The 21,140-nt window shown below is 49.8% G+C and overlaps 1 protein-coding gene across 9 annotated transcripts in view; it reads right to left on the reverse strand.

Moving 5' to 3' along the window:
- Nucleotides 1-21,140, reverse strand: part of MICAL2 (microtubule associated monooxygenase, calponin and LIM domain containing 2) — a 223,359-nt gene that overhangs the window by 190,649 nt on the left and 11,570 nt on the right. For 8 of the 9 annotated variants that reach the window (XR_016393816.1, XR_016393817.1, XM_089915154.1 and 5 more), the window contains exon 2: nt 4,310-4,380. The exons of the other annotated variant lie outside the window; for it this stretch is intronic. The gene's annotated coding sequence lies outside the window, so the exon portion shown is untranslated. The remainder of the gene's footprint in view (nt 1-4,309; nt 4,381-21,140) is intronic. 9 annotated transcript variants of the gene reach the window in all.

Raw genomic sequence — 21,140 nt, forward strand, 5'->3', positions numbered from 1 at the left:
GGCTTTGGTTTCTTTACCTATAAAACTGGAGAAATAAATCAGATGATCTGTAGGCTCTTTCCAGCTTTCACGCCTAAAGATCATCAGTCTTAGAGACAGATCCACCCTCCTCAACCCTTGCCCTTTGTGTGTTAGTTGTTTGTCTGAGACATCTCTTAGCTCCCCCTGAGCAGCTTTCCACCAACACCACAACCATTATTGCTCCAGAGTGTCTGGTCACCCCTGACCACAGAGCCTGGCCAGGGAAGAAGATGATAAACTTGGGGCCATGTGTTTAAGAACATATCTAGTATCCTTTGGTCAAACAACTGGACAGAGTCCAGGCACCTCAGGACATGAAGATCTTGGATATCCCAACAACCCCTAAGAACCTGGGCTGGTTTCTTTCCACTCACAGGTTAATCCCACTCCCCTCCTATACCAACCTGTACCTCCTAGGTCCCCAATGCACTTTCAAATCATTAGACATTTTTTTTCCAGGCTGCTTGGCAGGAGACTACGGCAGCAACAGGCAGTTTTTATCTGCACTCTGGCATATCTCGGGGTGGGGCAGGGGAGAGGCAACGTTACAAAGTCCAGGAGAAAATGCCTACAGAAGCAAGCAGAGGAGGTGGCGACCTGGAGGAGAAGACGGTGCTTATCACGAGGACAGGCAGAGTGGGCACTGGGAGTCTGGGAGGCCCCTTTAAGATGCCACAACCCTCTGTGCCTCCCTTACTTCCTTAATAAGAAATCTGAGGGCAGGTGAAATTCTGCAACTGGCCCATGGCCATGCCATGCCGATGAGCTGTGAACAACCAGCACCAGATCGTGGGTCTTTTGACCTCAGCCTACTCTTTTTTCCACTCTACTCTGCTGACCTCGAGATCTAATTAGGTTGCTCTAACGAGGCCAGCTGGATCCCCTGCAGACTCTAAGCAACATGACCCAAGTGTCACTCAGGGAAAGAGCAGGCCCAGCAGGTATTTTGATAACTGCCTCCCCAGCCCCATGCATTCCTTCCCAACCTGACACGGTCTGCTGCTCTTTCTCCAGCCCTTGCCACAAAATCTTAAGGAGTTCAGAGGGAGAGTGAGAAAGGAGAGGTGGGCCTTCCTGTCCCTACAGAACCCTAAATACCTAAGATAACCCACAAAGATCTCTCTCCTTTGGTCTAGGGGAGATTGATGGGGATGAGTGGCAGGAGGGAACTGAATTAAGCTGCTGGAAGTCTGACCTGATTAGGCCAAGAGTATTCCCTGTGAGCAATTAGATGGGTCATCTGAAGGTGTATGATGACAAACAATAGGATCTGTCTCTGCCAGGGACCTTTCAAGACCAATGTTGGTCAGATCATCTCAGCATCAGGAGTTAAAGACTCAAGGAATTAATTATTCAGTGTGCGTGACCCAGTTCCCGGAGGTGAGGCTGGGTGAGAAGAGAACTCACTAGTTCCTTATCGTGGAAAGAAATTCAAATACTTCACAGGGTAGTGTTCCCTTTGCTGCCAAAGAGGATCCATTCATGGGTAAGAGTGACCCCACCCCACTCTCCCAAAAAAAGGAAAAAAATAGCCAAAGCTCACTCATTCAACAAATATTTATTGAGTTCCTCTTATGTCCTGGGCCCTTCAGAAATTTGCATATGGGTGAAGCTTAGTAGGGTATAAAGATGAGAGAATTTATAAACAGGAGGCCTGGGCTGTGGCCCAGCTCAGCCCATAGACAGCTACATTAACGCTGGGCAGGTCACAGCCTAAGTCAAATTCCTCATCTGTGAAATGGGAGTAAATGAAGATTTACTTATTGTGAAGATGAACTGATCTTGATGAAATGTAGAGTGTAATGTAAGCCAAAGGCGTAAACAATAATGATGTGATACTGCACACTTTCCCTGCAGAAGTTTATAACCTGGTCATGTTTTGGAAAACAACTCAAGGTCAAGGTGCCTATTTGGCAAAATTCACATTCTCTGTAATTTGGGCAAAGTGTATGTTTCAACCTGCCAGTGGAGACAGAGCCTGCAGTCAGTACCAGGATCCCAGTCTGTGTGTCTAGGAAGTTTCAAGAAGAGGCAGGGTGAAACTGGAAAAAGCATGACCAACCTGGTCCTGTATCATGTCTGGATGGAATGAATGTTTCAGAAGAGCCCTAAGATTGAGATGGGGGAAAAGACCATCTGGAAGTGCGGTCAATCAGAAACAAAACAAAATTCATTTGAGCACAATAGAGGTGAGCCGGCCAGAAATGCACACACTTCCCTCCCCATACACATTTCAGACAATGATGGAATTGTCTATCGTTCAACCCTCCTCTATGCACGCACTCCACTCTCTGTGTTTCTCCGGGAAAAGGGAGGGATTCTCAGGCCCCAGCAGGCTGGCTGATCAGGACTTCTTTGCCCAGACACTAAGAACCAGAACTATGAAAGCAGCTTTCCCCTAGATCCTGCCAACCCCTTCTCATGCTGCTGCTCAGCATCTCAACACAGACTCCTCACCCTCTCCAGCCTCCCTCCACCGGGGATCCTCAGTGCCCACGAGGCCAGCCTCTGAATCCCCAGCCACGCCTGCCGGCTGCCCTTCCTCTGGGGCCTGTACCCTGCCCTAGCCTCACCCTCCCCTCCTTCCCCCCTCCACTGGGCTCTGCAGCCCCCAGCCACCACCCACCCCCTGGTCTCACACCTCCAGGGAAGCTCCTGAGGCAGGGTCAGTTTTATTCATGTCTACCTTCCCTCTGACTCAGGGCATTCTGTAAGTTCTTCACCCTCCTGTAAATGCAGACAGATGGTCCCCAAATGTATTCTGACGGCTGTATACAGAAGGGAGGCAGAGGAGGAGAGAAGGGGTGTGGAAAGAAAGTTAGACTGGAAATCTAGGACCTTCCGAATCTCCACTGGACAGCAGTGGGTCATGCAACCTTGAGAAAATATCCTCAGGCCAGGCCTCAGTTTCCCTATCAGGTAATGAGGGGTTTGCTCTAAATAACCTCTTGGGTTCTCTCTAATTATAAAATTTGGTTATAGAAACCAGAACTAGAACTAGCCTGGTTCACAGGAGATGTGGGTCTTGGACCTTAACAGCCTATAGTCTGAGAGCTCAGACCTCAGCCTCCATGTCTGTAAAATAAATGGGGATGACTTGACTACCCCTCCCCAGGTACGAGGCCCGCACGAGACAGAAGACAGGACTTCGTGAGCCATAAAGCCCTGAAGAAACTTCAGGGCTTGAACTCCTTGAGCCAACAAACACTGTTGCTCCCCTGCCATGTGCCCAGCCCTGGCGCTGCCCAGCTCAGACAGGAAGGCTGGAAGACAGATCCTTGCCTTCTAGGCTTCCACAGCTGGTGGGGTAGACGGACGAGTGGACAAAACTCGACTCAGCCAGTGACACACCTGAGATCTGAACAAAGCGCTAGGGGAGTGGAGAGGAGGAGGCCCCAACTTTGCTGGGAGAGTGAGGGAAGCTTCCCAGAGGGAACACGTGTCCTGGATGTGGAGATCTGTTCCGGGAGTTGGGGGACTGGAGCTGGGGTGGAAAGGAGAGGAAATTTTCAACTCTTGGACAAATGGTCTGGAAAGTCACTGGAGGGGCCCTTGAAGGCCAGTGGGAGAGTGACAGGCAGACATGTCTTTGAGGAAGGTCTCTGGCAGCAATGAAGAGGACAGAGCAAGGGGACAGAGTAGGGCCAGGAGAGCAGTGGGAAGGCTCTTACATAGTTCATAAGGGTGATGATGCCATACAAGTCATTGATTTTTCACCTACACGGAGTCTTCCAGACCCTACGCCTCCATGCACCTGCTGAATTTATGGAAAGATACGAACAGGTTTGCTCTGCTTACAATGGAACCCAAGCAGAGGAAGATGCTGCGATCATATTTGCAACTCTTGGACAAACGGTCTACCATGCTTGGAAGTCACTCCCTGAAGAAGCTACCCGGCCAGATTCCTGTCTTGGCACAGACCTGGGTCAGCAGGAGACGGAAACAGCATCAGAGCTGGGAGTGGAGTCAGGACAGCTGAGAGGAAGAGGGACAGAGATTCCATCCACTCAAAGCCCACTGAGTCACACAGGTCTTTCATGTCCCCAAACACATCTCAGTCTCAATCCCTGCCACACTCCCTTCTCTGACAGCGTGGGAGGGCTGTGCGGCCTTGGAGGTGGTAGGCAAAGACAGAGGGCTTTCGCCAGCCACTGTTTCTTCATAGGGGTCACATTCACTCGGGCTTGAAGGAAGAGTGCAAGCACCCCTATCCTTTCCAAAGCCTGAAGCCAGCCCCCCAGGAGCGACTCAATGGCAGAAAAGAGATCCACCACTGTGACTTACTTACTTGATTCTTAGGCATCACAATGACTGAAGTCAGCTCCTCCCAGGACAAGCCATGCACAGGTTGCCATATTCCTTTAAAAACAAGAGCCCAACAAGGAATGTCAAGTAGATTATCTTACATTACAGCCTCCTCTCTTCTCCCCACCAAGAGGTTCCACATGCTGTGCACTTTGTCCCGTAGTAACACTTTACCCAACAAGAGGAAATGTACAGAGAATGTCTCTTCATGCTCCAAGTTTTTCATGTGAAGAAAGGAATTATGAGACGCGTAAACACATTCCTTTGTCTGCCACTGGCTGGGTACCCTAAGGCTTATCACACCTCTACACAAAGGCTTGCAGAGAAAGTGAGATGGATGTGGAAAAGAACGCTTCATTCATTGCTCCAGTAAAAGTAAAAAATGCCAGAATTTCTAAGCTTAGGACATGAGGAAAGTAAAATCAAGCTGGTGTAAAAACTTGGTAACAAGTCACCAATGTAAAATTTGTCATATTTCCAAGGTGGAAAGGTCCAAAAGGCTGAATAAATTAGGAAGTCATGAGCGTGGGCTATCTGATTATGGCTGAGTTTCCTAAACAAATTCTGATTTTGGTTTCCAATGACCACCCTAGTGATCTGGTTACATCCCACTTGTTTTGCAGAAAATGCTTCTACACCTGTTTGGAAAATGGAGCCTGGAGTTACAAAAATTTTAAGGATTTACTTTCACAATCCCAATTTTCTAAAAGGTGGCCTCAAAAGGACAAAACTTAAGACATGTAAGAAAAAAAAAGAAAAAGAAAAAGACATGTAAGATTTGAGATCGCCAAGAGGCAATCGCCATACTCCGTGGACTTACGCTCACTTTGCTCGGCAAGGTGGCAGGGCTACTTGCCCACAGAAACACGTACGTATTCTCTCTAGTACACAGAAGGCTGCATTTAGAGCCTAGGAGTTGGGACTCACTGTTCAGAATCCTCAGACTATTAATGGGAGAAAAGCAACTATTTACTGAGCACTGGCCATGCATGGAATGAGCACTGTTAGCGACCAGACATGCTTTGTCTCAGTGGCTCCTCACAGACAGGAATAGGGGCTTAGAGGGCAGAAGGCACTTGTCAAGGCCCCAGGGAGGGGCAGGACTCAAGCCCGGGCCGGGCTGACCCAGTGCTCACGGTCTCTCCCCCCAGGCTGAGGTGAGAGGTGTCCCAGCACCGCTGCGATGGGCCCGCACGCCCCACGGCAGCCACCTGGGTGGAAGCTGCAGTCATCTCCATCCCCATCATCATTATCAAGCCACACCTCTCCAGCCCGTGGCAGCTGACCAACAGGCTGGCCTGCCTTGGCCACATTCTACCAGCCTGAGCTAGAGGCTCTGTGCTGCTGCCTTGAGCCAGAAGTCAGAGAGTCAGGAGGTCTCCACCCATCTGCCTCCCTGCTTTTCAAGGGAAGCTTCTGGGTGCAGTGGGTCGGGGAGCTGGACATTCTGGTGCAGAATTCCGCTATCGGTCTAGCCAGGTATGAGAACCAGGGGCCGCCCCTACTCCCGAGATGTCAGGAACGGAAGCCCCTACCAACCCTGGGGTGTTACTGAGACCAACAGCAGGGAACAGGGGCTCTCTGAGATTCTGCCTGGGCTGTTGCATAGTTGGATGGAGGTGGGCACTTCGGGGCCAGTCTACAAGGGCTAACCACCAGTCAGATTCCCACATAAGCCTGGGCACACGTTGCGATCCAGCCACTCCAAGGGCCAACTGTACCCTCCATCTGACCTACAGCCAAACATGCTTCAAGCTCCCTTTAACTCCACTAAACCAGAAGGTCCTAAGGCCAAGCACCTTCCTTCCCCTCGAGGGGCCTCAGTTTCCTCAACTGCAAAATGAGGAGCTTGAACTAATTGGTGATATCCTCACCAAGGACCCCTTCTAACTGCCCCCATCCACAGGCCCTGACTTTTAGAGACACCCATGAAGCTAGCCTATTGTTAAAAAGAGGGAGAGGGATTAACCCGCATGCAGGCATTACGACAGGTGGTTAGCATGTGCTATCCCAGATAATCCTCCCAGCAACCCAGTGAGGCAGGTAGTACAGCCACGTCACAGAGGGCAGAACTGAGGCATGGTCCAGCCTCAATCCATACTGACCACAGCAGCCTGGGACTCACAGTGGAGCTGGCCGGGGGGTCCATGCCCACGCTTGCTCCCTGACGCGCTGCCCTTTGTCGTCAATCGGAATGAGGAAACAACCTTTGCTCTCAGATTTGCCATCATGCCAATCCCAAGCAAAGACGTATGAGGTCTCCAGGTCCCTGTAGGCCTGACTTAGGTGGTGCAGGAAAGGTTTCCTGTGAGCTTGAGTGACCTCATGGATCCCGAGGGAGGTGAGAGGAACTCTGGGGGCCTTCCTACTTCCATAGAGTCAGAGACTCACTGAGGAACCCCAAGCCCTTGGAACAGGGCCTGGCACCCACTAGGCACTCCATCAGTACTTGTTCAATGGTGGAATGAAGAAATCCAGAGCTTAGATGCACTGAGGGCTTGTTCAAGAAGCGTTAGGCATGAGTTAGTGTGAGACACACCAAATCCAGCTCAGAACCACAAAGCCAGCCCCTCAGCAGTGTGCGCCAAGCAGAGCTCTCCACGCCCAGCCCTCGGCACAGAGGATGAAGGCTCAGATGCTGAGCCAGGACCGCTTTTCATCCCAATTGCCAGGGGAGCACCTGAGAGAGCAAGAGGAATGTCTGAATACAAAGGCTACCCAGCGAAGTGTTCACCAGCACAGGCCCCAGAATCAGGCGAACCTGGGTTCCTGTCTCGGCTCTGTCACTTTAAATTAGTCAGGTGGCCCCAGGCAAGTCACATAATCTCTGTGAGCCTGTTTCTTATCTAAAAATGGGGATAATGTTAGTCCACAAGGCTGTTCTGAAGATGAAATGAGATAATGCTGTAAAGGACAGCCCGGTGTTTAGTTTAGAGTAAGTGCTCGGAGATGGCATCTGCTGTATCGTCTGCATCAGAGTGGGCGGTTAGGAGCACACTGGGAGTAATCTGCTTGGGTTCAATCCCTGCTCTCCTACTAGCTAGCTATGTGACCTTAGGCAAATTGCTTAAACTGTCTGTGCCACAGCTTCCTCGTGTATAAAACAGGATTGATTGTAAAGATTAAATGAGGCCTGTAAGTAAAGAGCTTAGAATAATTTTTACTTCAAAGTAAGCACTCAATAAAAATTCATCTCCAGAGGACTTCCCTGGTGGCACAGTGATTAAGAATCCACCTGCCAATGCAGGGGACATGGGTTCGAGCCCTGGTCCGGGAAGATCCCACATGCCACGGAGCAACTAAGCCTGTGCACCACAACTACTGAGCCTGCGCTCTAGAGCCCGCGTGCCACAACTACTGAAGCCTGCATGCCTAGAGCCCATGCTCCGCAACAAGAGAAGCCACCGCAATGAGAAGCCCGTGCACTGCAACGAAGAGTAGCCTCTGCTCACCGCAACTAGAGAAAGCCCGTGTGCAGCAAGAAAGACCCAATGCAGCCAATAAATAAATAAAATTCCTCTTTTAAAATTAAAAATAGTCACCTTCTGCTTAATTATTAATATTACTAGCATCCTTCTCCCTTTGTTCCAATAACAGATTCCACCCCATCCTTCACTCACCAGCCTAAAAGGTAGGCATGGGACTCAAGATAGGTTCATCAGAGTATCCTTCCTCCTCGGCCACATTCTTAGGTACAAAGGGTGTGCATGTGCTCCAAGCTGGGCCAAGTTCCAATCTGAAAACTCCTGGGGAAGGCCTGATCCTCTTGGGTCAGGTACAGGGCTGTGTGGGGTCAGCTGGGAGCTGCCTGTATCCATGGACTAGGTAGGGGATGCTGGTCCAGGGATGCTGGAGGTCACCTTTCTGGGTGTTCTCTTTCTGGGGCTGGATTCTGCAGTGCCTCCTTTGAGTCTCTGTACCTCCCCTAGAACCTTCCGAGGTATCCCTTTTTTTTGGGGGGGGGGTACGCGGCCCTCTCACTGTTGTGGCTGTGGCCTCTCCCGTTGCGGAGCACAGGCTCCGGACGCGCAGGCTCAGTGGCCATGGCTCACGGGCCCAGCCGCTCCGCGGCATGTGGGATCTTCCCAGACCAGGGCACGAACCCGTGTCCCCTGCATCGGCAGGCGGACTCTCAACCACTGCGCCACCAGGGAAGCCCCCGAGGCATCCCATTTTTGCTTAAGCTCATTCAAGTTGGGTTCCTATCACTTGAAACCCAAAGAGTCCCCACTAACAGCAGCAGTCAACAACTGTCTGCTTTATCATCACTAAATCCCACCCAGGAAGAAAAGCCCGCTGCACACTCTCAGTGAGACCCAGGAAGCCAGGGAAAAGCAAACACGGCAGCAAGGCATCTCCACAAACTGAGGTGAGAGGAGCCACTCACAGACCTTGGACCAATGCCCTTCCTGGGAGAGGAAGATGCTGGAACCAAAAAAAGTACATAGCCCAGTCCTGCGGGCCTGGGCTGGGAACCCAGCCTCAGATATGGGTCCCCCTGGCCATGAGCAATAGGAAAAGGCAAGGAGAGAAATAAGGAGACAGTTGATTTCCACTGGCTTCACTGTGGTACAGAAAAACACCTGGGCAGCTCCTTGAAACTACTCTATTTAGAGGGCGGGTGAGGGAAGAGGAATTATCTTGTCTGAGCCCTTAAATGACCCTTTCACTGGTACGATGTCATCTAACCTTCAGCACAGCCCTAGGAGCTGGATGCTTATCCAACCCACTTTCCAGATGAGGAGACTGAGGCTCAGAGAGCTCAGCAACTAACTGGCTGAGGTCACGCTGCTAGTGCCTGCTGCCTGGTGCACTTGTCATGCCGCCTCCCCAGCACACTCTGATCCCTGAGCCTGAGGCCTCCTCTACGCCCAGGCACATCTGCTGCCACTCAAGGGAGGTGGGCTGTGCCACAGCCCCCCATCTACAACCGGCCCCCACCCCACCCAGAGACAGCATCCCAGGCACTGACAGGACAGGCAGCATCTTGGATGTTTCCTTCTCTGAACATGAGTTATTTCAATCTCCAAGAGCTCTGGTGTGATGTTAACAAGATGGCATGTATCCGTGGGTTTTACACAGGATATGCCTGTCAGAATCCCATGGAGAGTTTCTTTATTTTGGGGGGGGGACGGGGGGTGTTTTTGGTTTTTTCTCAGTCACTCTTCTCAAGAGATTCTGACTCAGCAGGTACAACTACAGTGCCTGACACACAGCATGGGCTGAACAATATTATCTTTACTTTGTATCATGTTCTTGCCACCTCCCGGGCCAGCACCCAGAGAGAATCTGTTCCTGTTCCTCCAGGCCTTCTAACGGCACCCTCTTAGTTCCTTCCAGGGAAAGAAGCTCCACCTTCAGATGTGTTTTAAAGAGATTTAGAAAAACCAAAGCAAAAACCCAAACCCTGGCCTGGTAGCAAAAATAAAGAATCAGAACACGCTGGCTGGGCTTCCCTGGTGGCGCAGTGGTTAAGAACCCACCTGCCGATGCAGGGGACACAGGTTCGAGACCTGGTCGGGGAAGATCCCACATGCCGCGGAGCAACTAAGCCCGCAAACCACAGCTACTGAAGCCCGCGCACCTAGAGCCCGTGCTCTGCAACAAGAGAAGCCACTGCAATGAGAAGCCTGCGCACCGCAATGAAGAGTAGCCCCCGCTCGCTGCAACTAGAGAAAGCCCGCGCGCAGCAACCAAGACCCGACGCAGCCAAAAATAAAATAAATTTTTAAAAACCGCACTGGCCGCCTCCCCCTCCTCCTCGCCTCCAGCTGTGGGTTGAGCACGCCAACCAGCACACACAGCTGTCTTCTTCCACAGGGCCCGGGAGCTCAATGCCAAGGTCTGCACAGACATAACCCAGTGGGGGTGAGGACTGTGCAGACACAGACATCGGCTGGTACCAGAGGAGACTCAGCTGGAGAAGGAAGCGGCAGCTTCCAACGTTTTCTGGAGAAAAACTGGAAACCATGATCTGAGATGATGTGAAAAGCATCCTGACTACAGTAATGTTGTCAGGGCCCCGGCTGCACCCGTGGGTGTGGGACAGCTCAGTAAGCCATTCCAGAGGAGCCTCACCCACTGACCCTCACAGGACCCACACTTCACAATGGCACACGCTACCCAGAGCCTCGCTGCAGGCTAACGGTTTTTGTTTGCTTTCCGGCAGCTGGGTTCAGGCAGCGCCTGCCCCAGTCGTGGGGGATTATCCAGGCAAGTATTTCCCTTAGTGTTCTTATTCTTTTCATAGCTTTATTCTCTGCAATTTAAAAATAAATACATTAATTAAAAGGAACTGGCTGGTGCCCTGGTCCGGGAAGATCCCACATGCCGCGGAGCGGCTAGGCCTGTGAGCCGTGGCCGCTGAGCCTGCGCGTCCGGAGCCTGTGCTCTGCAACGGGAGAGGCCATAAGAGGCCCTCGTACCACAAAAAAAAAAAAAAAAAGGGAACTGACTGGTTTGCCCTCAGGGCACGATTTGCTTTCCCTCCTCCCTGGCTGGGTGCAATGATGCACCATGCTCCTCGGCACTGCCTGGCCTTGGAATGGTATGCAGTATACTGGCAGCGACCCATGGGCAAGCTGATCAGCTAGACATCTGAAAGGGGATGGAGTGCTCAAGGGGGGTCCCACCTCCTGCTGCTCCTGGTTCCCATCAAATCAGCCAGGAAATGGGCTTCCCTGGTGGCGCAGTGGTTGAGAGTCTGCCTGCCGAGAGGCAGGGGACACGGGTTCGTGCCCCGGTCCGGGAAGATCCCACATACCACGGAGCGGCTGGGCCCGTGAGCCATGGCTGCTGAGCCTGCGCGTCCGGAGCCTGTGCTCCGCAACGGGAGAGGCCACAACAGTGAGAGGCCCGCATACTGCAAAAAAATCAGCCAGGAAAAATCATTCAATAAACATTTGCTGAGTTTCATGGCTAAAACTGTGAAGAATACCAAAAAGCATAGGGACTAGGGGTCTGAACTTGGGAAGCAGCGGCAGCAGCAGGAGGAACAGTGCCTCAGGGCCAGCCAGCACTTGGGCTTGAATGCCAGCCTCACTGTTTGTGCGTACTAAGACCTTGGGGGGATGATGTCTACCTTATAAAACTAGAGTGTGGATTAAATAAGATGATACGTGTCAAAGAGTAACAAAGTAACAAAAATTTACTATGAGGCAGGAACTGTGTGCTTAGTGCTTTATGTGGATTATCTCACCAGATACTTACAACTTCCCTGTGAAACAGGCACCATATCCTCAAGTTCAGATGAGGAAACTGAGACTCAGAGAAATCAAAGCACCTACCCAAAGCCACAGAGCTCATAAGAACCAGCGCTAGAACACACACCCAGGCCCATCAGACTTCAAAGTCCTAGTCCCTGCTCTGCTGCCTGCTGTCTGACAGGTGCTCAAAACACATTATGTAACATGTAAATGCTGAACTGGGGGCTGCTGGCTCTCCACCAAGGAGGCATATGGAGAAAAGAGGGGGAGTTTTGGCTGAGAGGGTTTAGGAAACCTTTCTGAAGTAGGCAGGGCTGAATCTCAGCCTTGGAGGGTGAGGATGGAGACAGGCCAAGGAGAAATGGAAAGCACTAGAAACTGGGAAAACCAATGCAAAGAGCTGAAGGCAGGGATGACCCAGGCAGGCAGGCAGAGAGAGGCAGCAGACATTGGCCAGGCTGGAGGAAGAGAGACAGGGTTATGGGCACCTGAGCTGTTACGTTGGTGGCCGTTCTACCCGAGATCTTTCTCACCCACACTCCAGAGATGCTCCTCTGACTGCTCCTTTGGTCACACAATCACAGAGGGAATCAAAACCCATGATTATAAAGGCCCAATAACCCCTCCCTCCCCACAGCAGCCTTAGAACCCAGACGGAGGAGCAGATGTTTTTGTCAACTCCCAGCCTGTGCTGCTGTGCTGACCTGCCAGACCCAGATTCTAGGTCGAGCTCCAGGACACTGGGAATCTGAACACTGCCATATGCACTGAAGTATCACCACTGCCCCCCCTGGCATTCAAGGTTCCCAGGAGGGAGAAGAGGGCACGGGTCAAAAGGAGGCTGTGGTGCATAAGCTCCTCATGGCAGAGTCCCTGTCTCACTGGACTTCATATTCCCGGGACATTGCAGGTACTTTTTCAATAACCTGAACCAAGTGGAAAATTCTTCCACTTAAGAAACAATACTAGAGTTTGATAAGTCTGGATTACAGTCCATCCTAGAGCCCTGGGTCTAGTCCCACCTTAGCTGGAAGGACCACTTGCCTGTTTGTCTCTTGAAAAGAAAGTGCCCCCACCCCCAGCAGTCTCTGCTTTGGCCCCCAGCAGCCCCCTGCACCCTGGATGTGGTTCTGAGTCCTGAACCTAGTGCCTGCTCTTCCCCCTGGGTGAAGCCGGGGATGCCGGCCTCCTCCACCTCTGAGTGCAGGTTCCCCCCTCACCCACCAGACCCCCCACCTCCGCCCCGGGCATGTCTGCTCCAAAATGCCAAAAGCTACAACGCCCTCCCACTGCCTCAGCTCCCCACCAAGCCCAACCTAGGCCTTGGACCCACGGAGAAGGGAGAATGGGGTTGAGATGATTTAAGCAACTCTGATCACTGGCTCAGCTCAAGCCCACCATCATGTGCTTTTTTGGAAGTAACAGGACCTGCAGGAGGGAGAGGATAAAAGTAGAACTGCAGAAAAGTCTGGTGGTCACATGGTCTCCTCCCCACCCTCCTCAGGAGAAGAGCAAAGGGGAAATGATGAAGGGCTTTGCAGGGATGGTCAACCTGAGCCTCCAGACAGAGGCTGCCTGGGACGGCCATGGGCGCCTGGGTCACTACCTTCCACCCACGAGTCATGGGCATATTACTTAACTCTGCCAAGCCTCAATCTCCTTACCTATTAAATGGAGATAATAACCAATGACCACACAGGATGACTGTGAAGACTGAGTGAAATGTGAATGTGAACGCGCTTGGCAAACTGTAAAGCGCCCTTAGAAATGGCAGACATTTCCCACAGTCTTGGGAGGTGGGGGGCTTCAGGTCAGAATATTCGGCTGCAAGGGAAATGGGAAACTGGGAATCCATCCCAGTCAGCAAACCTTCCAGGACAAGGCACAAGTCTCCAGGGATTGCAAAAACATTGATCGAGACCTGTTGCCCAGTCTCAAGCACTCACTGTCAGGTGAGGGGAAAGCTACATTTGCACCATAAGGCAAAATAAAAATGTGTTACTGGAAGGAGAGTGTGGAGAGGATAGGACATTTTATTCTGGCCTCAGAGGTCAGGGAGGCTTTTGTAATAATATTATAACATTATAATTATTAGCGTAATATTAAGTCTTTGTGAGTGCTTGCTATGTATGGCAGTTCTAAGTATTTGCATGGCCCATCTCATTTAATTCTCATAAAAAGCCTGTGAATGGGTTCACAGATGACAAAACTGAGGCACAGAGAAATTCACTCCTCTCTTGGCCTCACAGAGCTGGTAAATGGCGGAACTGGAATTTGAAGCCATCAGACTCTGCTCCTCCAGCACACGAGGGGCGTGGTCAGCCAAGACAGATCTCAGACTCTCTAGGCAGCTGAAAGGCTCTGATAAGGCCTGCAGGGATGAGTCACTGAGGGAGGGCGCTGACTCACTCATGGCCTCGCCTGCTCCTGGGCAACTCTGACTGCTGGGCCAGGGTTTCCACTCTGACACTGCCCCTGGTCTGTCCTGGAAGTTGGCCACACCTCTGCACTCCCCAAGGCTCCATATGGGCACCAAATACCAAGGGAGGCTGATGTAAGAACCTATATGTCAATGTACATTTATATAACAGGTCACTTATGAAGTAACTTCTTCTTATTGTAAAAGGTAGTCAATATCAGAGGGAAAAGAATTCGCAAATTCCGGCTCCGCCACTTACTCTGCTGTGTGACCTCAGGCAAATCTTAGCCTCTCTGAGCCTCAGCTTCTTCATCAGTAAGATGTGGTTAATAGTGTTTATCTCAGGCAGTTGTTGCAAAGATGAAATGAGATAATATGTCTAGTGCAGCACCTGGCACACCATAAATTTAATACGTTATGGTTGAATCAGATGACTTTACAAAGGGTTTCCACTGGAAAATCATTTTCTTCACAATAATATTTGGTGGTAATAGTAGTCCTTTTAATTAGTATTCATCTGCCTCTAAGCTAAATCCATTACATGCTTTACCTCATTTAATCCTTAAAAGCATCATTTTCTTCATTTGATGTAGCTTTAGGACAAGAGAAAGAATATGTCCAACACATTAATTTTACTCATACATACACATATAGGGAGAGAGAAACAAGACTGTCAAACAAGCTGATATACTATAATATACAAACTTACTATGTGCCCGGTACTGGTCTAAGCACTCTACATTCAATAACCTATTTCGCCCTCTTTAAATTGTGCCTATAAGGTAAGTGCTGTTTTGCCCTCATTTTACAGATATGGAGCTTGAGGCACAGAGAGGTTAAATAACTTGCCCAAGGTCACTCAGCCAGGATTCAAACCCAGAATAATGAAAGAATACTAAAGTAATGAAAGAAAAGTCACAGCAAGAATGTTTAAGCCCCACATTCTAAGAACTTCTGGGCTTTCTCGTCGCTCCCCTCCCCACCGAAGCTCTGCCATCATCCCCCTTCTGCCAGTTCCACTCTCACCCTCACCCCTGTCCCACTGTTCTTGCTCCCTAGCTCTGCCCCACTGCTCCCAGGTAGGCAATGTCAAACTAATGGACTTTGTTAGGCCCTGGTCCTCTCCTCCTGGTATCTCAGCTTCTCTGCCTCAGCCCCCTATATCCCATCCTCTACAAAGCCACTAGGGACATCTTCCCATATGTGGTACTCCTCTGCTCAAGAACACTCTACGGGTCCCTGCTGCCGAGAGCTGAAGACCCCAATGGGTTGAAGAGGATCAATGAAGGACTCAAGACCCCCACAGGATCTGTCTGGCCTGGCATCTTTCCCTCTGGCCCCAGACTTCTCACTTGCTGGTTTATAAGTCCCAGCACAGGGCGAGTCCGTGAGGCCTTTCCTGACCACCCTATTTAAACTTACAGCCCTCCCCGCAACTGCTTCCTTCCACATGCACCCAGCACACTCTAGCTTCCTCCCTGCTCTAGTGTTCTGCAGCCCCCTCTCATCACCTGGCCTCACACATTAACTTAAGTCTTTATTGTCTCTCTCTCCCTCCTAGAATAGAAGTTCCACGTGGCAAGGGATTTTACCCTATTTTTTTCCTGCTGTAACTGCAGCACCTAGAACAGTTTCTGGCACAGAGTAAGAACTCATAAGTACCTGCTGAATGAACGAATGAATGAATGAATACACATTTAAAATGTCTAAGAAGCAAGTGTCCAAACAGAAAAATGGTGGGGGTGTGGCTAGCATGCTTCTGGGCCTCCTCTCTGCTCCTGAGAACATTTCTGGAGGACAGGCCTAGATTAAAATGTCTAGAGGTCAAAGCCTTCCTAGAATTTACAAGAGTTCCCTATAAGACCCTGGGTCCTCATCCTCCCATCCCTGTTCTGAACGTTCACACACACATACACACGCACAAGCTCACACACGCTCACACACACACACACACACACAATCTATCATATTGAAGGCAGTCTGCATCCCTCCTAAACTTCTCCGCCCAGCCTCATTTCCCTCTGAGACCCACCTTCAAACCAGGCCATTTCCCACTTCTCCTGGCCTGAACACCACCTAGAGGTGCTCTCATCTTCCTCCCACTTATCCATCTGCACTTCACCTACTCTTCAAGATACAGATCAAATGTAGCCACCTCCGCCTCCACCTCCTCCAGGAGGCCCTCTCCAGCCTCTAGAAAACACTCCCCACGCCCACTTCTGTTTCCACCAGTCACATGGAGATTAGTCATGAACTACTTTGTGACTTGCCTTCTATGAATGAGCTGAACTGTTACCAAAATCTCCTGTTACTTAATTTTTTTTTAACACGTGTATCTTGTCTTTTCAAGAATACTGTGAATGTTTTGGGAGGAGAGGCTGGGCCTTAACCATATTGTCATCCCCATGGCACAGGGCCTGGGGCACACAGTAGGTGCTAAATGTATGTTTCTTAATTAACTGCCCAACATAAGCAAGTCACCTTCCCAATCAGGTCACTTCCTCAATTATAGGTACCTGGACTGGTTTCTCCCAGTGCCCTGAATATTTTTTTCAGGGCCTGCTCTGACCTTGGTTGTCTGCAAACCCAGTCATGGGCTTGTGTTTTCAAAGGGTGTCAGAGCCATTCTAATCACGCCCCCCTGTGCTGAGCAGATAAGGATGACCAGGAAAGAAATGATATGTAAAGTCCCACACGTCTGGAAAAGGAAAGGACATAGTTGTTCCAGGCAAACCCAGACATTCAGAGTGTTTCCATCTCCTCAAATATGGGGGTTCAACAGAGGAGAAAACACAAAAACAAAACAAAACAAAAATGGTGAAAAAAACAAAAATAAAAAATAAATTAAAAAAAAAAAAACCCACGGTGTTAAGTTTTAGGTGATTTACCACAGAAAACCAATACTTGAGGCCCAGGTACGCCTGCTGAGCACCAGCTCTAAGTAAACTGAGATTAGAACAAAAGGCAGCAAAATCTCAAGTTACTTCTGAGCTTGGAGACATGAGAGTCAGGGAGGAGGGAGGTGGCCCTGAGTGCTGCAGACCCTCTATGCGCTGGGCCCATGCCAGCTCCAGGGGAGGGTCTCCCGGCATCCTCACTGTGAGGTAAGTGGTCTGTGACCAGCCCATTCACACCTGAGGAAATGGGCCCCCATGGCAGCAGAAGGCAGAGAGCCGACTTGACCAAGTGAGTCATCCTCTTTCCACAACTCGCCAATCAGGACTCCCACATTATCTATGCTTTTGAAAATTTTGAATAGCAAACATATCACTGGGTTCAGAAATCAAAAAGCACAGATGTATCCAGGAAATGTGCCCCTCCTCCTCCTGTCCCATCGACCCATTCTGTCCCCGCTCCGAAATAGGTAACCACAGTTATTAGTCGCTCACGTGTGTTGTGAAGGTGTTGATGTACATACATGCAAATAGAAATATGTCTTCTTTCCACTACGGACAGCAGACTATACACGTTTCTCTGTGCCCAGCTTTTATCTTTTAAAGGAATGGACTTGGACTAGGACAGGGAGACAGATTATCTCTACAAAAAAAGAAAAATGAAAGGTGGGTCTGTGTGAAAGGCCCATGAAACAAAGAGACAGAAATATTCTGGAGAACATGCGTGTAAAGAGACTGAGGTGTGATGGTCCAGTCACCATGGGTACCACTGGTCTGTGGCTGACCCAGATCCCAGGTAAGCTGGAGGAGAGCCCTGAAGGTCAGGGGGCAGGCAGGGGATCAAACACCCTGATGGCACTAAAGCCCCACCGGCTAAAAGCTCTGACCAGCCTCGCCGAGCACTTCATCTTCCAGAAGAGAGAGGAAGCGTCTATAAGAAGGGGATTAAGCTAATTCCCACAGCAATGACCGAATGGGTGACTAGGGGGACACAGGAAGCAACTGCGGAGGAAAAGCAATCATTTCCTCTGGAACTTGGGAGGGACCAAGAAGGGGAAGTTAGTGCCTGAGACTAAGGAAACAGACTTCAAATTGCTAAAAGAATAGAAGGGCTCTAGGACCCAAGATTGAGGAAGTAAATGATTCAGACACTCTGAAATGCTGTTCTAACTGTGCAGTTGAAGATGGAGGTGGGGCGGCAGGGGGACAGAGGGAGAAAGGAGGAAGAGGAGGGAAGATGGGGCCTTTTAGGAAGCAGGCAGCTCACCATTATGGCTCAGAGCTGGACTTAGGGGCAAACTGACTAGACGCTAATTCCGCCCCTCCCCTTCCTAGCTGTGAAATCTGGAGCAAGTCAGTTAACCTCTCTGCACTTTAATTTCCTCATTGGTAAGTGGGGATAATGAGAGTATCTACCTCACGGGCTGGAACGAGAATGAAGTGAGTTAGTGTTTACAGAGCGCTCACATGGTGCCGGGCTCACCACAGCTGCCATGTGAGTGTTAGAGAATAGAGCCACGTGGTTGTACAGGAAACCCTGACAAGCTCAGTTGTTGAAAAGAGCAGGTCCCATCACTGGGAGAAGGATGCATAACCAAAGAAGCCCCTGAGACAGTGAGGCAGGGCCTCCCTCGAGCATCAACCAGAGGAGGCCAGCCCAGGATGAGCTGCGGCCGCACAACATGCCTAGACGGCAGGAAGGGGGGGGGTCGTCTTGAGCCAAGAGGTCCGGAGGCATAAAGGGACCCTGGGAAACTGGACCCCGGCTCCCACTCTGGACACACGATGGCCTCCGTCAAAGAGAGCTATCCTTAGACTGACACATAAAGATCCAACACTGAGATGAGAAAGGGGGCTGGGAAGGGGGGTGGGGGAAGCTTGGATTTTAGAAAAGGATATTTAGATAGTTTCAATAACATCAAGCCCCCTGGCCGGCCCAGAACACTGGGAACTCTGGCAGATGAGACCGCTGAACTGCATCTGTGTGGGGCAGCCTGGGGACACCTGAGAGCAGTCCCGGAGCCCGGTGGGAACTGAGAACACATGAGGTCAAGGAGCGTTCATGCCTTTCTGTGATAGGATGCTTAATGGTTGATGGAGAATTACAATAGATTTGGCATAACTAGACTCAAGAAGGCATCTGGTCAGAGGTCAGAAGAGCAAAAAGGCAGAGACTTAAGCAGGAGCAGCTTGGACTACCTTCCCCAAGCAAGCCGATGAAAGGTGACGTTCCGAGGGGAGGACTCTGGCAGAGGGCTCTCTCCTGATAAGCATTTTATCAGTGACTTGGGAGATGCTAGGGAAGGCACACTAATTAAACAGGATCCTGAAAGAGCGCAAGGTAACAGAGGGTTGCACAGAATTTAACCCATTGAAATTCAACAGAAATGCTTGTTCTGAATCAGATGGGAAGAAAATAGGAGGCTCTGCCTTTAAATTCTAAAGCCACACACATTGAGGACAGGGGAGAAGCAGCTTAGCAACACGTCATGTTAAAAAGATCTGGTCAGGGGAATTCCCTGGCGGTCCAGTGGTTAGGACCCTGCGCTTCCATTGCAGGGGGTATGGGTTCAATCCCGGATTGTGTAACTAAGATCCCGCAAGCCGTGTGGCATGGCCAAAAAAAAAAAAGATCTGGTCAGGAGTAATGTCAGTGAGTCAATAACGTGAAGTAGCTGCCAGAAAAGCTCATGCAATCTTGGGCTTCATTAAAAGGAGTAGAATGGCCTGAACTAGGGAGGTGATAACTGCCTTCCTCTGCTGTGGTCACACCACACCATGAATATGGTAGACGGGTCTGGGCACTAGCCGCGATATATTAGAAGGATATGGACAAAATGGAGTTTGTTCAAAGGAGAACCACAGGAAAACATCTGGACCCACATCATGGGTTGTAAATCTGGAAGACTCAAGAGAGGACAAGAGGGCTGTCTCTAAGTATCACATTGCACTAGTTAGGAGATGTGCATTTTTTTTTCAGTTATAAAATGTCTGAAAGCAGAATTATCTTATAATCCCCTAACATCTAACAATCTCTCTAGGCCAGAATGCAGCTGGGGCATAGCTGTCATCGCCCCATTGTCACTGTCATGTGGAAATTTGACTATTATTCCTGGTGACACATCTGGACAACTGCAACCCTCAACATTTCAAGAGCCAGAACATTTAAGGACCATTTGAGGAAGAAATGTGAGTCCTGGAAAAAAGAATTCCAAAGACAACAGAGATTAAGAAATACATCACCACTTTACCAGAATATAATATGTCAAAAAAAAAAAAGAACCCGAACATATTGATAACTCTGAGTCAAAAAGTGATTTGAAAGATTTGGATTCTGAAAGTGAATATGTTTTAGAAATGCTGTTAATAATTTATTTTCCTTTTGATGTACATGCAGGAACGATATGGAAGAAAAACTTATATCTAAAGTCTAAGAGAATTCTTTCAGTAAATATAAACATTTTAAGTGATAACACAGTATTGTTCCACAGTTTAACTGGAAGCAGTTTTTCTTTCTTGAAGGTTCATAAAATAATGGTATATCTTACAATCTATGGTATCAGAGATTTGATTTTAAAAAAACAGTATCTGAAGAGCTGTCACATGGAGGAAAGACTAGACTTTCCTTCTCTATGGCTTCAAGGAGGAAGAACTAGGACCAAATGCCAGAAGCTATAGGGAGCCAGCAGGGAAGTGACAGGAGGAGCCATTCAAAGATGGAATGGGTCACCTCGGATGTGAAGCCCAGGCTGGAACACAGTGGGGAAATCAAGCACCAATGTGGCAGCCCTGTGATCCCAAGGTCTGATTGAGAAAACCTCACCACAAAGAGAAAGGTGGCCCATCTTTCTTCGTTACCCACCTATGTGCTCAGACTGAGTTATTCTCTCAAAAAGTCACCACTTAAGGATAAGAGCCATTTAGGGAACAGTACTGAATGGGAGACCTGAGGCAAAGAGGAATGCCGCCCACACCTGTGCTCTCAGACTCCTGTGGGCCAGCTGGGGACCACCTACATGCCTGCTATGTGCCAGGTACGTGACAGGTGTGCTACACACACTGTCCCAGTTAATCCTCACAGCCCCCTGTGAGGCAAGCGCTATCACCCCCATCTTACAGAAGAGAAACCTGATGCTCAGAGAAATTCAGTGGCTTGCCCGAGGTGTTACTGCCACTCAAGGCCATGGTCGGTCTGTGACAACCTGCTTCAAATAGAGGGTTGTCCAGAAGTCTTGATTGGCAAAATGAATGAACTGAGCGCTCAAATGAGCCATCAATGAATGGACCAACGTGGTC

The sequence above is a fragment of the Delphinapterus leucas genome, chromosome 7, assembly GCF_059928025.1.
Source record: "Delphinapterus leucas isolate spDelLeu-1000000601 "Yukka" chromosome 7, BTC_Dleu_Yukka2, whole genome shotgun sequence".
In the NCBI taxonomy this organism is placed as follows: domain Eukaryota; kingdom Metazoa; phylum Chordata; class Mammalia; order Artiodactyla; family Monodontidae; genus Delphinapterus; species Delphinapterus leucas.